The following is a 15,862-nucleotide window of genomic DNA, read 5'->3' as shown; positions in this document are numbered from 1 at the left end:
TTTACAATTAAGGGGGAGAAAATAGTGAATTATTCTTGTTTAAAAAAATTACTGTTGGTATTAATCTGTAAAATAAATGTTCGCATAGCTATATTCACAGGGCAAAGCAACATTGAGGAGGCAGAATCTGTGTGACAGAAAAAACAGAGCCTAATTAAAAACAAATGAACACAAAAGCTTGGGTTTTGCAATAGCAGTAGAATTTATAGAATTACAGCACCTCTAGAATTATGGAACCCACAATTTTCTGCATGTGTCTGTTTCTGCCAACTTTTGGTTGTCTGTGGTTTTCCTAAAATATCCTTGGAAGGGACTCCCAGGAATCATCAAATCAGTTCAACATTATTTAAGTTATAATCTAACAAAAGCTTCCAGAATTTCTGCAGGAGCCTCCCATTCATTTAACGTATGTGTTCCAATTTTCTGCCATATATATATATATATATATATATTTTTTAATTATTTAGATCCCAAATTGCACAGAGTCACTTAGCTCCTACAATGTGAGGGACTCTTCCTCACATTATTTCACGTAATTATCTTAACGAATGAGGCAGTTACTATTCTCTACATTACACAGGAGGACCACCTGCTGCTCCAAAAGTGAGCTGCCCCAGGTCTCACAGCAAGTTGTTGGCCAAACTAGAATTGAACTGAGATCTTATGACATGGTGCCCAGTGCTACTTTTATATGACACTAAGCCTCTGGAAAGGTAGAAAGATATGACTGACAGTCTTGGTTTCCCCACATGAAGCCTCTGGGGTCCTTGGGGAGGCAGGCTATGTAAAGTGTTCGATACATGGATGGTTGGGCTTTCCATGGCTCTAATTTTGTGACTGGCTTTATGTCTATGCCACCCTATGAGTGGGAGGGGAGATCATGGTAACACTGCCTTAACCACTGAAAACTTCTTGTTTCCTTGGGTTGTTACTTTTCTGTTCTTCATCATTTTGTCATGAATTGAGTGAAGGGGTTGTATTTTTTAAAAGTTATATTAACCAGGGTATCTGGGTGGCTTAGTGGGTTAAGCATCTGCCTTCAATTCAGATCATGATCCCAGGGTCCTGGGATTTAAGATATTTTAAGGAGAGTCCTTAATAAAATATTACATTAATATATTATGTTAAATGATAAGTATTATAACATTCATTTTATATTTATTTATAATTTATAATGAAATATTGTGTAAAATTCTCCAAGAATAGACTGCTGGGTCTTTGTAGATCTAGAAATCTGAAAATACATGGGTGTCCCTACTAATTCTTTGATGAATGGAAATATGAACTCTAGTATATTCTAATCAATTCCACTTTGCCCAGGGATCCTGTGATAGGTAATCCATAGCTGCCATTGCCAACATAGTCCATTTTTTCTTGTCAATAATTTTCTTCGCATCTCCAATCTAAAATTCAGAATACAGCAATAAACTAGTTTTTTACATTATACATCATGCAATAATCTACGTGATTACTACTAAGAAATATGAATATGAAAACATGCATATAGACATTGGCAACTAATAATTTTCAATGGAATGGTTTATTTAACAAATGGCCTAGTAAGTTGTATTGGTAATTCAAACTGAGGTTTGTTGTACATGGTCAAGTGCTAAATTATGCTTATGTTTACTTTTTTGTTCCTAAGAATAATGATAGCTAGACTGTAGGCCCTTTAAAGGCAGAGATAGATTGTATTTTACATTTTATTGGTAACAACCACAGCATGAGAAACAGAATTGATTATGAAGTAGGTATTCAATAAATACTTGTTTGGTTTACTGATTTGCTTATGCATCTTTTTGGTGTTGACAAATAAATTATCAGAATAAAAATAGAAGTGAGGATATTAGTAAATCTACCAATTCCTCTCTCTCTAGCTATAAATGTCAATGTGCAAAGGATGTATATTAGACAGGGGTTCTTAACCTCAGTTTCAGAGGGGATTCCTTTAACTCCTGAAATTTTATTCAAAAAATTTTTTTTGTATCTTCAAATGTTCACTTTCATGAGGAGAGGATACATAGCTTTCTTCAGCTTCCAGGAAATCCATAACTCTATCATAAACTATTAAAAACCAGTAGTATTTCATATATTCGCCCATACCCTAAATGTCAGCACTGATGATGACAAAAACCTGTTTACTTTGCTTTTTTTCTCTGATTTTTTTTGGTTCTTTCTCTGATTTTTGACTTTCCTAAGATGCCTGATCTTTAGTCATAATTAAGCTGCCCTAAGTAATGCCAGGAATAAAGCAATGTATAAAAACATGAATGCAAACAGCATAACTTGAGCCTTCTCCTTGTTCCCATGCTATACTCTGTGTACCGAGTTGGCACTTTGTGTCCAGGTGCAGGTCAAGGATTCTTATCATATAAAACTCTAATGGACTAAGTGATCTGGGACCTAATTATCGGGGAAATTACCTGTCTCCTTATGCATGCTCACAACCACTAAAATCAACAGCAGCACTTCAGCTAACGGTTCCTGCCTCCTCACTTCAGAGAATTTGGGGCAATTTGCTCCCAGCATGAGGAGTTGACTTTGGAATTCATGATACATCTCACCTAAGCCTAAATTTACCAGTTCAGAGGTAGAAAACATTTGTTTTTTATTTAGAATGACAGAATAGATTAGTTAGTTGTGGTCAAATCAGGTTAAAGTGTTTCTCTGCATACCCCACCTTTCCCCAATACTGTGTTTTTAAGAAAGTTAATGTTTGATTAGTTTATTGCCCTGCTGCAAATTGAAAAAAAGCACTTATGTTAAGGAGCAAGGCCTTTTTAGGAAGAAAAATAGGACCTTTATGAATATGCTATTGATTCTCAGTCCAACTTATAATCACATGTAACAGTAAATCTCTTAGTAGCACATTTTATTATTATTTAGTGTTTAAGTAGCTTGAGGACCTATGATTTATAGCATTTTAATTCTAGCTGTTCCTCCAAACTTTTATCTTTAAGTGGGTCATAAACACTATATATCTTACGTTGTTATCCTTTCTATTGTTTATCTTTTAAACTAACATAAATTAAGATTGCTACAAGCCTACATTCTTATTTTTAAATATTGGCTTCTTATAAATGTATTTATTTTTATAAAGACAAGACTGCCCCCTTTGGTGGTCATCAGAGAAGTTAAAACTTTGTTACATTCTTCTGTCTCACGCAGTAAGACAAGCACTTGGGAAGCCTAAAGGCAGTTTTCTAAGGAAAACAAAGCTTTAAAATTATTTTGGAAGATTTTAACTCATGCCTATTTTAAAGGTTGGCTGTCAAGAATCTCTTTGGGGGTGTCAGAGTTTTTCTGTTCCCCCTGCAAGTTCTAGAGCTTCCTTTCAAGTTAAAATTTTAAATATCATATATTTGTGTTCAACATAAAAAAGCATACGAATTCCATATCACAACAAATGGCTCCTAAGAAGACTGTAAATTGAGGGACAGAAGAGAAGTTATTAAAAGGAACCCCCACTAGAGAACACATTGGCAGCTCCCAAATAAACCCATTTTAATTTTCACTTTATTTCAGTTATATTTCAAAGCTGTGATATCATGAGTGGAGACAGAAGCAGCTCATAGAAGAGCCCGAGTTCAAAGGAATTGGAATTTAGCATGGAATGTAAAATTGAGGACTTTTACTTCTAAGACGATGATTGTAGAAATACCAAGGTGGAAGGATGTGGGCTTGGTGCTGCAGCAGAAATAGTAGTCTGGGGTGACCCTGCATATATTGGCCAGTGTCCACCAAGTAAATCTCTTTACAAGAGAAAAGCTTATAACTGGCAAGCTAGTAGAAACATGCATTTCTCTGAAAACTTTTTTCCTGTCCTGCTGTTCTAAAAGAGACATTATAAATTGCTAATGAACAGTGATTTTCACATTTTAAGAGGTTAGATTCCCCCAGCACTGAAATAAAGCATGCTTTAGCCTTCTTACACCCAGGATATCCCATTGGGTTCCCTGCAGAGTGCTCTCTTCTTGCACCCTTTGGTAAGGCTGCACAATGGGTCAGTATTCCCTGTAGTCTTTTTTTACACTGGGGCTCTGGCTGCCAGAGGGGAAAATAGCCACACACAGGGAAATGGTGCAAGTTAAAATCAAGTAAGCCTAGTGGGATGGTAATGAGTTTCCCAGCATCCAAGTCTTTGCCTTCAGGATACGTGAAGCTAGAAAACAATGTCATTCATTCAACATTTATAGAAAACACACAATGTACGTGGTACAGTGCTAAGTACTGGAGGGTATGCAAAAGTATGCAAAACACAAACCCTGCGCTAAGGAATCCTGCCAAGAAGGGTATTTTCAAGTATTATTCAGACCTTATGATCTTTCAAGAAATTCTTGGGTGAATAAAATTGCACTTATAATTTAAAATAAGCATGGAAAAGAATACTACTAGGATGATATGTCTTTTAGGAGGGAGGGCGTGTAATGTGTTTAAAATTTTTATTTCTAAGGTATATAACAGTGTGGCTTGGATGAACGAAGGAGGGTGGGGTTTAATACGCCAAGAGCGGCCCCACGATGGCCGCACGGGCCGCTTCCTGGCGGAGCCTGACTTTAGAGAGGCAGTGCTCGGCTGCCTGCACAGTTAGCTGAATCCGAACAAAGAAAAGACCGGCACTTTTACCTGGGAACTGGATTAACTTTGAGGAAAAGTGGCCTCCGGGGAGAAAAAGAGGCAGCATTCCACCGGGAGTAAGAAACGCCCTCCCTTCCTCCGGACCGTGCAAGCTCACCTCACCCGCCAAAGACCTCACTCTTGCTCCCCGCCCCGCATCCCTACACAGAAGAGGCGGTGGGCCGCACTCGGTGGGGTGGGCCCATCGCCCACTCCCACTCCCGCAGTGCTTGCACACGCGGACTCCAGCCGGTAGTCGGCCACGTGCGCCCGGCTCCTCTGCTCGGCCCCTTAGTGGGCCGAGAGACTCCAAGGTTGCAGTGGCAACCGTGGGGTCCTGATTTCTGTTCCCCCGCGCACAGCCAAGAAGTCGGGACAGCGGCGGCGGTGGCGGGAGCTAGCGGCTCGGCCCCTCCCTACAGGGGGCAGCGCGACCGAGGGCTGCGGGCACCGCCTCTGCTGCATCCGTGGCTGCGCGCTCCGCTCGGCCCAGACCCGCTCCGATCCGGAGCCCGCGCGCCGTGCTGCCTTCCCTTCCCCCTCTGCCGCCGCCCCGCGGGCAGCTCCCCCCGGCGAGACGCGTGTTCGATCCTCCTTCTCCGGCTTTACGGATTTCCGGGGGCAAAGAATTTTGCCTCGGTCCCTACGAGCATCTCTTGGCCTCTCTCCCCCTCCCCTCGCGACTCCCCCACCCCGTGGGCGCGCGCGCGCACACTCACACACATTCACACTCGCAGGCGCGCGTGCGCACACCCGCACGCCCGCGCGCCCCGAGCCGCGGAGTCTCCAGCAGATCCCACTCTCTCGGGCGCCGCTACTCACACAGGCTTCCAGTCGCCACGGGGCGTCCTCTGTCTGCGGCAGCGGCGGTGGAGGCAGCAGAGGGAACCGCAGCGGCAGCCTGGCCGCGTCTTGCAGCTTCGTGCTCGGGACGGAGTCCGGGAGAAGCGGAGAAGGAGGACGCCGAGGCGAGGAGGAGCCGCGCCGCGCCCAGCGCCCGGCTCCCGGCTCCGCGCGGCGGGCTGCCCCCGCTCCCGGTACCGCGGCTCCAGGTAAGCAAGCAGCTCCGGGGCCCGCAGCATCCCTGGGGTGTCCGGGCTTGGAGCCGGGGTTCCCCGGTCCCGCCCCCGCCACGGCCCCGGGACAGAGGTTTGGAGGGGAGTGGGCTCCGGGGAGGGGGAGGGGAATGGAGCTAGAGGTGAGGCTGGTGGGGAGGGGTCCTTGGAAGCTTGGGGGCTTCCGCGCAGCCCCCCGCGCCCTTCCCCGCTCTATCCCAGCTCCAGCACTGTCACTTTTACGAGCCAGGGGGTGCCCGGCGCCCCAGACTGCTGTTCCCCGCTCTCCCCGCCGCCGCCAGCCGGTGTTGGCTCCGGGTCCGCGCCCGCCGCGCGCTTCCCACCTCCCCTGCACCTTGGACAGCGCACCCAGCGGCCCGCCGCCCCCTGCACAGCACCTGGGACGGCGTCCTGCTCGCGCAGCCCTCCCGCTGCCCTGTTCCTTCCCGATTGTCACCCTCCCGCCCTGCGTCCCTTGTCCTCACTGTCTTGGCGGACTCCGCTGTGGTGCGGGCCGGAAACTTTACTCTCCTTCTCCTCTGTGCTAGGTACTGTTGTTGTTATTTGTGACTGTCCCCTTACACGGGGAACTCAGACACCTTGGACGTGTCTTCCTCGGCGGGAGCATGTCCTGGCCCGCCGAGTCCGAGGCAGAGGAGGCACTGGGCAGCTGGACTCGGTGGCTGCCAGGGTGCAGAGCCCGCGCCTCAGGTCCTGGACGCCTGCCGCCTCTCCGCCTCCCTGCCTCCCTGGACTCGACACGTGCGCGCCTCCCACGGACGCGGCCCCTCCCCGAACACCCCACGTCCTCCCCCCTGCACGGCCACGGCCACCCCATAGGTTGGACACCCGGAGTTCGCAGGTTCTGATTGGCTGAAGGCGTAACCCCGCCTCCTTTCCGGAGGGGCTGGTTCTGGAGTGTTGTGATTGTCATCCCGCGGCGCGCACATGGGGGAAGTGGGGTCGACAGGTGGGGAAGCTGGGTCAGTAGGATCCCCGCGTCTACACCGCTGTGTGTAGTCCCTCACCCATCCTCCTTCCTCCAAATACACTCCTGCTTTTCTCCCTTTCTATCTCTCAGCATTCTACTGCTGTAAGTAAAAAACAACACAAAAACTGGTTTGTAGCCCTACTTTTATTAATATTGCATTTGTTCCGTGGTAGAGGTTTTTAAAGCATATCTAGGAGAATGAGGGAAACAAGTGCGTATGCGGAGGTTCGTGGCAAACTGGGCTGCAGGTTTGAGTCCAGTAATTCGGAGAAAGTAATGGGTGGCTAAGAGAGCTGAAGAAGATGGAGAAAGTGGGATGGAAATTGTTCCTTGTTAGAAGGAAGGACACAGGTGGGTGAGCTTGGGAAGCTGAGGGAGAAAAAGTGGGTCGTTTGTGGGGTGAAATGTGAAGGAGAAACTCGGATGGGCACTCCTGGGAGGCGGGTGGGTTCTGCTGAAGAAGGTTCTGTCCCAGAACGGGGTAGTTTTGGATAATATTTAGTTCATTATTAGCACACTTTGTTTCTGTTTTGCTAGCTCTGTCCTTTTGATATGAGACTTTATCTCTTAATAATGTCAGTCCATGTAATGGATTTTGTTTATTCCAGCTTCTTGTAATATATAGATTTGCAAGTGGTAATGAATTTCAAAAAGTGAATTTTAAAAGTTCTTTTAGAGGGATGCACTAAATAGTTAAGGCAAAGTGCTTTTGAAATATTGTGAAAGAAGACGGATGAGCATTGCATAAAATCCAAAGATTGTTCTGGCGTTATTTAGGTCCTTTGCAGAAATATATATGTATGCATAAATGATACTGATTTCTCTTCATTTCAAAACGTGATTGCCTCTAGCATTTTCAAGCTTTAATTCCTTCAGGCTGTTTTGATGTTGTGTCTGTACATCTAAGAATATTGTAATTCTTATCTTTAGAAGCCTTGTCAATGCAAAACAAACAGCAACTCATGCAAGTTAATGTTGACAACTTTATATTGAGTACACTGTGTGTTATTTTATTTGCGAGTAGTGAAATATGCAAGAATAACATAGCATGACTGTTATTCCCCAGGGACCCATATCAAAACAGTGGGAATCGCATGAGGCTGTTCCAGGGAGAACAATTCAATTATTTTAAAAATGAATGTATTTTAAGATTCTTGGGTGTAAACAGCAACCGAATTTTCCCATTTCAGTTATTATCTTTGTGTACACAGTGGTAGCACATAAGTCATACAGCATGTTAAATATATTAGGTAATTCCAAAGTAGATAGTAAAGTCTTTCCATTTATTATTATTTTTATGTAAGTAGACAGAATTGCTTTCTGACTGTAGGACTTTGTATTCAAGGGACAGATTTGATACATCTGGCAAACTGGAAATTACTGCTATTGTTGAAAATACAATTCTTAGTATGTTTTCATATCCCTAGGTCATGCCTTGATTTGCCTTCAAGGGATTCAGAATCTAGTTTTTGGCCTCTCAAATTTAGACAGGTTTTGAGGTAGGTAGAAAAAGAATGTATATAGTCACACACATACATATGCATAAATGCAAAATATATGTATGTATATCTACACACAGCTATATATGTATATACATAATTTGGGGATACATTCAGTGTATTTATTTATATATATGTTATTGTCATTCTTAAATTTTCTCATTTCTGCTCGTCCAAAAGGTGGCCCTGTTTTAAACTGTAGAAAGCATTATCACCAGTAGAATAGGCCGATAGATCATGGAAACAGACAATAGTATTTTGTTGCTTGGCAACCACCTACTGTGAATGAAAAACAAAGCAGTGACAGCTGCTTCCACATCCTGACACCCATACTGTAGCTCAAGCACTGAAACCCTCCACGTGAGACAGCTCTAAGTTTCATTTGAGTAAGGTGAAGCTGTTTCTTTTTTGGGATGATTTTAAAAAGAGTATTTAAAATTTTTATTATAATAAGAATTATATTGTTATTGTGGGATGAAATGAAGCATCTAATTTCAATTGCCCTCTTAAGCCTAGTCTAAACTGAAAAATGCAAGATTGAGAGGATTGTTTAGACCCTTCTCATTCTTCCCTTTATAGTCATTAAACACTGTAAGCACATTTTCTGCTACCGTCAGGTGCTCCTAGGTTTTACAAAAACTTGAGTTCTCTATGATACCTAAATAGATAGCTGGGTTTAACTGCTAGCAGGGAATTAGAGATTCATGCTCTGGCCTAACTCTCTCATTTTATGGGACACTGAGGCACAGTGAGGTGATGTGACTTGACCCTGGTGACTGAGCCATCTCCAGAATGTCTTCCCTTGGGTGACACTTGGAAATTTTTTCCATTTTCTCCCTGAAATTATTCTTGTTCTTGAGTTACATAAAACATATAAAAAAAGATTTTTATTCTAATAAACATACTTAGAAAATACAGTAATATTTGGGAGTAAATATTTAGTATTGACACTAGGATAGATTATGGTGTTAGATGCATTGTATATCATGTATTCTGCCTCCAATCTATGGAAGTCCTGTGACTCCCACCTCTTTCTCCAAACTGGGGAAGCCCTGTCCCTTGCTTTGGTAATTGTTTACACCTCTGTGTAATCTTTAATGATCCATAATTTTCCGTGGGAATTTTAAATGGGGATAAGATTGAAGATTGTGTTGGTCAGCTTTTATACCAGCGAGAGTTTAAACATTAGAGCTAATTAATCACCCGTTCTGGTCTTCTGTCAGCAACGTGGTAGACGTGCTGTGGGTGTAGTGATTTGGGCTCTTTAAAGTACATGGGACACTGGGGCACCTGGGTGGCTCAGTCGTTAAGCTTCTGCCTTCGGCTCAGGTCATGATCCCGGGGTCCTGGGATGGAGCCCCGCATCGGGCTCCCTGCTCAGCGGGAAGCCTGTTTCTCCCTCTCCCACTCCCCCTGCTTGTGTTCCCTCTCTCGCTGTGTCTCTCTCTGTCAAAAAAAAAAAAAAAAGTATCTGGGACACAGTACTGTGTCTCTGCATAGTATTCATTTTAGTCTTTTATCAAAGCTGTCTGGCCAAAGGTACTACCCGTAGCATGTTGGTGGAGGACGAGTCATCTATCTGTGAGAGATGGTGATAGTGCCCATTGTTTCTTAACTCAATAAAATGATGATGAATAAATTATTGGGTGACAAACTTGGATCCCATATGCATTATTAAGCATTTCTTCTAAACTTAGGGTATGTATTGCCTGTGTGATACATTTGGAGGTTCCTTATGCTATTTTAAACAATGTATTTCATTGTTTATTATTTATGTCAAAAATAGGCATTTAGGAGCGCCTGGGTGGCTCAGTCGGTTAAGCGGCTGCCTTCGGCTCAGGTCATGATCCCGGGGTCCTGGGATCGAGCCCCGCATCAGGCTCCCTGCTCAGCGGGAAGCCTGCTTCTCCCTCTCCCTCTGCCTGCCTCTCTGCCTACTTGTTCTCTCTCTCTCTCTGTCAAATAAATGAATAAAATCTTTAAAAAAAAAAAAAAAAGATAGGCATTAACTTTAATGTAACAACTTAGGTAGAAAAACTTGAAGTGGCCTGGTTGGAGAAACAATAAAGTGACAGTATTAAGTACCACTGAAGAACCATTTTCACCAGAAAAGCATGCACTTTAGCAGATTTGTAGGGGGGGAATAAATTGATTTACAGCATGTTTAACCTAGTTTTAGAAGCCTGCTATTAACTTGTTCTAGCTAGGAAGATTTACTTTCAAGCAGAATAATAATTTGGCAGATTTCAAGTGAGCTTAGCTGATTTTTAAAACTATTTTCCACAGTCTGGTTATAGTTTGTCCAGGGCAAGTACCTGTTTTGGATCCTCTAGGATTAATCTGAATTTTAAGGTTGTTATTATTATTTTTTAAATTTCTGAACCATTTCTCTTTGCGAGGAATGATGTGAAATATTCTGTTGTTCATCCATAATTTAACCCACTGGAATTTTGATATTTAACTTCTCTCTCCCATCTCCATGTACAAGATAACATATGTGTATGTGAATGTACAAACACACAATACTTACTTTTTTCCCCTTCTGTTGTTTTCGCCCTTGTAATAGAACACTAAATACTAGATTTATGGTTTTTTTCATATAGTAAAGAGAAGCTTTAAACAAGAGATATTTACTTTTTCAATTTCCTTATGTCTGCTTCTGCTATTATAACCTGTAAACTCTCACCCACACAAGTAGGATGATTGCTAAAAAAACAAGCAAATAAATAAATACATATCTAAGCAGTATTTGTTACCCTCTAAGCTAGCCAAGAAAGCATATTTTCTCATTCTTAGACACACATATCCTTCCACACACATACCTACATACACATTGAGTTTAAGACTTTTTTTCTGGGGGGGGGCGGATGAGAGCGAGGGGGGGTAGGGGGGTGGGGGGAGAGGCAGAGAGAAGAGAGAGAATTCCAAGCAGGCTCCATGCCCAGCGCAGAGTCCAACACCAGGCTCAATCTCATTACACTGAGATCATGACCTGAGTCAAAATCAAGAGGTGGGCACTTAACCAACTGAGCCACCCAGGTGCCCCAGTGCTGTTAGACCCTTTTAAGAGTGAATGGAAATAGTGTTTTTATTGGAAGCCCTGTGCATGGTAATGCTGATACATTAAGTAAAGTGGATATATTCAGATTTTCAGAAATACAGTAACATAGGAGGAGTTAAATTGAATTATTCCCTTTGGAAAATTCTCACATTATGCTGCGAACATAACCCACGGCCTGTACCGCAATACCCAGTACCTACAGTAGAGGCTCGCGTGTGGTGGACATTCAGTGTGTATTTTGTGGAATATACACCTGCCCTCCTTCTTTACATAATGTTGCAAACATTTCAATCTCTATCTGTATGAATGGTAAAAGTTGAGAAGATGGAGAAGAAATTACTCTAGTTTTCTAATTGTTTCTGGAACTATATTAAAAAAATAGCCAGTGAGATATTGTGGAATATACTTCTTGTCAGTGCAGGAAATTATACCAGCGGTATTGATTTTTCACAAATACAGCCATCCTAAGTACAGAATAGCTCTTTAATAGCCCACAGCATAACCTTTGTTATGGCAGCTAGTCCAAAGGAATACTTTATTTAGTTGGAGCTGGAGGGTGAAGTTTGCTAGCCCCAGTGTAATTATCCAGACTGGAATGTGGCCAAGAGGCTGTGGTTAACATCCCAAACAGTGGGAAAAAAGCCATGGATGAGGTCTTTAGTGACTACGAGTGGCCAGACCTTTGCTTTGGTCTCATTTGCAAGAGAGCACCTTTAGTAGCTTAAAAAGCACAGCAACTCTTTTTGCAAGTAAGGGGTAGAGCCCAAAGTTACCATCTAGATCCCAGGTACCAAATTTTTGGTCATTGAAAGAAGTCATAATCCCAAGAGTTCAGTGACATTGAAACAAGACTTTCTTCTTTATCCCGCTCCATCTTTGGAAATAGGTGGAGAGTGGTAGTGTCTCTGTGGACAACCCTGGCAGAACCACAAGGTAGGTAAAGTCTGACATGCTTCCAATTAGTCCTAAACATCCTTCACCTTTCCACCACTACCTAGCTGTTTATCTCCTTTGTAGGGATTCATTAATAGTTTTGTATCAGCAAAGCTCCAGCAGATTGCTTTCCTGTGTTCCCCTTTGTGAAAGTGGAGACGTAGTCCTGCCATGTGTTTTAAGAACACCTCTCTATGTCCAACCTGGGTTCACACCAGGTTTGGGAGAGGGAGGCACCTTATCCAGTGGCCAAGGACCAAATCATGTCCCCTGTTTGCCCATCTCTATTAAAGGACTCCCCTTGTGGGGGGAAAAAGATGTTAAGGTGTATACTGATAAAAGGTTATAGTACTTTTCTGGAGGGATTCCTGAGTGTCTTGCATACATTAGCCAATATATATTTGTTTAATTTCACTAGTAAAATTGCACCTACTCTTTTGATGTATAGGGAAGGTAGTTTTGTCCAGGGAACACTTAAATAATATTATACTATTTTCTTTTAGGATTATTTCTTTAACAATAAATTATTTATTGAGCATTTACTATATGAATGGTACAGTATTTGGCTCTGGTGATGATAAAGATTTTAAGGCACAGTTCCTGTTCATGGAAGAGAATATGCTATTTGCAGGGAAATGCACAAATTTGGTTTGGTTTAAAGGTGACTGTGAAGGAGGGTCAGTAGGTGTGGAAAGCAGAACAGCAGACAGACAATGGAGGACCTAGCAGAACCCAAAAAAGCTTTTGAGCTTAATTATATTAGTCAGTGTTTTACAATCTGCTTGTTCAGCACAATCCCATGAAACACTTGCTATGCTGCTGATTCCTGGGTCCCACCCCAGACCCGCTGAATCAGAATCTTCAGGGACATGGCCTGTGGGAGCAGACATGGTCACTTTCATACTTATTTGCCCAAATGGCCACTGCTCCAGTATATGTCTGCAGAATTCTTCTGCAAGCAGCTCTCATTCTCTGCCTGAGGGCTTTCTCTCCCGCCTATAGGGCAGCTTGGTAGGGCAGTGAAGTTAATGGCCTCAGGAGTGGACCTACGCCAACGGTAAGAGGGAGCTGGGAGGTAATACACTAACGTTTTGGACCCTCCGGTACAATAGCTGACACATGTTCTGCACTATGTCCCCAAATTCCCTGGTGAATCTGCCATAACGGCAATGTGCTAGGTATCTGTGCTTTGTTGGCTGTCTCTTTCCTCTGTCAGTGCTTCCAAGGATCCTCTTCTAAATAAATAACTTGCACTTAAAGTCTGTTGCAAGGTCTGTTTCTGGAGGAACCCAACATAAGATATGGAAGAATCTGCTTTATTTTTATTTTTTATTAATGCCCTCACTGGTTTTTTTTTTTTTTTATATTGAGGCAAATTTGGGAGACCTGGTCTCAGGTGATGATAGAGGGCCACTGAAGGGTTAAGATGTAGGCATTGTCATTTTTGATTTGCATCTTGGGAAGGTCATGCTGGCAGGTTGTGGTGGGTGGATTGACGGAGGGAGAGTCAGCAGCATGGAGATCAGCTAGGAGGTGGCAGTGTCCGGGCAAGCAATGATGCCCGCCAAAGTGAAGGTTGTAGCTGTGGGGACGCAAAATGGATTTTGATGGAAAGCTGTCACGAGATGGAGGCCGGCGGTGTGTGGTCACTTAGCTGGCCGCCGTTCCAAAAATGAGATTTCATTGCTCTGCTGTGCACCATGGCCCTACTCTGCATTCGGCTCGGCCCCCTTGAAGGACAGAGACTCCTGTGCCTTGCCTGTAACCTTGGTCAGGCTTTCTAGAGTTAAGTAGCACAAGTCTGGGAATAAATAAAAGAAGACAGGAAGATAAATTGAAGAATATAAATAATTAACTACTAGATCATTAAAGGAAGAAAGTTATATTTTACGGGAAGGATTTGTGGAGTTATATAGAGCAGGAGAGTTGCAGAGATGCATGTGACGCATGTCCATTTTGTGATGAATAGTGATTTTCCCCCATACTCTTGAGCAAGAGGTGATTTTCATCCACCATCGGTTTCTGGAAGACCTAGCGTATACTTATGTCTATTGTTTTCTCTGTTTCTCTAATAGCCTGTATTTTAGCTAAGTGAATGAGTGGTAGCTGGGGGTGGGGCTGGTTCTTTTCTCTTGCTCTGTCAAAATGCCAGGCTTTTCTTTGTGGTTTCTCCTGCCGGTTCTTAGGCCACCAGCTCCCAAAGGACATCAAAGGGTACAGAGGGTGGGAGAAGGAAAGAATAAATCCGTCAAGAGAGCTGTTTTGAATTAAATGCTTAATCATGAAATGAACAGGTTAAAGCTTGTTAGATGATATGAAATAAGATTAGGCCGCCTTCTAATTGTCCCATATATAAATACTACCACTCGGCCTCTGTCTCTAGTCAGAAATGCAAAGGCTGAATAATCAAACAAGAGCAACCCGACACCATCATATTTCTGCAAAAGTAGCACTGAACCAATAACAAGGAGAAGACTGAATTATAAGAAGTAGAATGGGTCAGCAAAGAGCTTACTGGGCCTTGCTTAACAGAACAGAGTCATGGCAGTGGAAATACTGGACATGTGAGCATAAGGAGGCTGGAGACACCGTGGGTGAAACACAATGGAAGGAACACAGCCTTATTAATAGAGAATATTATGCACATATTTATGATGTTTTTTAATTAAACTTTTTATGTGGAGATCATTCTAGATTCATATGGAATTGTGAGAAATAACATAGAAAGATTCTGTGTACACTCTACCCATTTCCCCCCAGTGATAATATCTTGCAGACCTATAGCACAGTATTACAACCAGGATATTGGTTAATACAATCCATCAATCTTGTTCCGATTTCCCCAGTTTTACTTGTAATCATTTGGGTGTGCACACACACATGTGCATGCAAGTTTTCTTCTATTCAATACTTATGATATTTTTTACTTTAAAAAGTAAGGGTCTTTTTCATTTGAAAATTTTGAAAAAAATTTGCTTGTTTGGACTAGTCCTGGCTTACCTGTAACTGAAGAAAGAGCAATAGAGAATAAATTCCCTAACCCCCTTTTAACTCTGGGATTCTGGAGAGTGTTATCCAGGGCCACCCAACATGGCAGGAAGGTCAATGGGCCATGGTATAGCTTCCACTTTGTTACTGGGTGACCACTTTATTACTGGCGCCATTATATGGCAATAAGCAGACCTTTAAAAGTATGTCTGTTGCAAAAAAATCTTGCTTATTAAATCTCACTCTAACTCATCTTCCTTGTACTAAAGTTTCTGTCCTTTTCTTCTAGCATTCTTGGCCCTCCCCTCTTCCTCTCTGTGTTGGAGGGGGCTCACCCTTCAGGCTGCTCTCTCAGATTTCTGAGTTAGCTGGCTCACTGTGTTCAGCCTGTGGGAGACACTGGTAAGAGAGGGAAGGGAGAAGGGCAAAGCCAGGGTATTTTTTTCTTTCCCTGAGCTTCATGTGGCATCCCTGGCAGTCGGAATCCCTCCTGCCGTAGTACCACTCATGCTTGACAGACTGGCTCTGGTTCTAGCTGCTCACAAGCGACCTTGGCCCATGGACTCCAGACACATAACCTCCTGCTATTGTCTCTTCAGCCTTGGGGAGGTTGCAGCTTCCTGCTCTTGCTGATCTTTGGACTACCTCACTATCCTCTTAGGCTTTCTGTTCCACCATCACCTGAGTAACCAATTCTCTATACTAAATTTCCCTTGTA

At 43.1% G+C, this 15,862-nt stretch overlaps 1 protein-coding gene across 2 annotated transcripts in view; it reads left to right on the top strand.

The window, feature by feature from the left end:
* Positions 1-5,355: 5,355 nt before the first annotated feature.
* Positions 5,356-15,862, top strand: part of ENOX1 (ecto-NOX disulfide-thiol exchanger 1) — a 550,829-nt gene continuing 540,322 nt past the window's right edge. For both annotated transcript variants that reach the window (XM_032402958.1, XM_032402955.1), the window contains exon 1: positions 5,356-5,669. The gene's annotated coding sequence lies outside the window, so the exon portion shown is untranslated. The remainder of the gene's footprint in view (positions 5,670-15,862) is intronic.

This window comes from Phoca vitulina, unplaced genomic scaffold (assembly GCF_004348235.1).
Source record: "Phoca vitulina isolate PV1807 unplaced genomic scaffold, GSC_HSeal_1.0 scaffold5, whole genome shotgun sequence".
Taxonomy (NCBI): domain Eukaryota; kingdom Metazoa; phylum Chordata; class Mammalia; order Carnivora; family Phocidae; genus Phoca; species Phoca vitulina.
Note: the sequence above shows the minus strand (reverse complement) of the source record. Positions and strands in the feature narration are given on the sequence as shown.